Source organism: Plasmopara halstedii, assembly GCF_900000015.1.
Source record: "Plasmopara halstedii genome assembly, contig: Scaffold_3073, whole genome shotgun sequence".
Lineage (NCBI taxonomy): Eukaryota > Oomycota > Peronosporomycetes > Peronosporales > Peronosporaceae > Plasmopara > Plasmopara halstedii.
This window is the reverse complement of record NW_020189977.1, coordinates 471,266-471,520: the sequence shown is the minus strand read 5'-3', so window position 1 is coordinate 471,520 and position 255 is coordinate 471,266.

Genomic DNA, 255 nt, shown 5'->3' with positions numbered 1-255 from the left:
TACTATAGGCTTTGCTGGTACATCTACATCAATTACTGAGGACTTTGCTTTGGCGCCAATATTTACCATCCTCGGTTTAACATGCGCTTCTGAAGTTGATAATACATTTAGGAATGTCCAGAGTATTCAGCAATCAGCGTTTTTCAAGGTTGGATGGCTCGAATATTGAGTGTGTCTAAACTGATCCAGATCCTTTCTTGGTAACAGTTGTAAATCCATTTGAGATATCAGTAGCCCGCGCAGCGCCCTCGTACG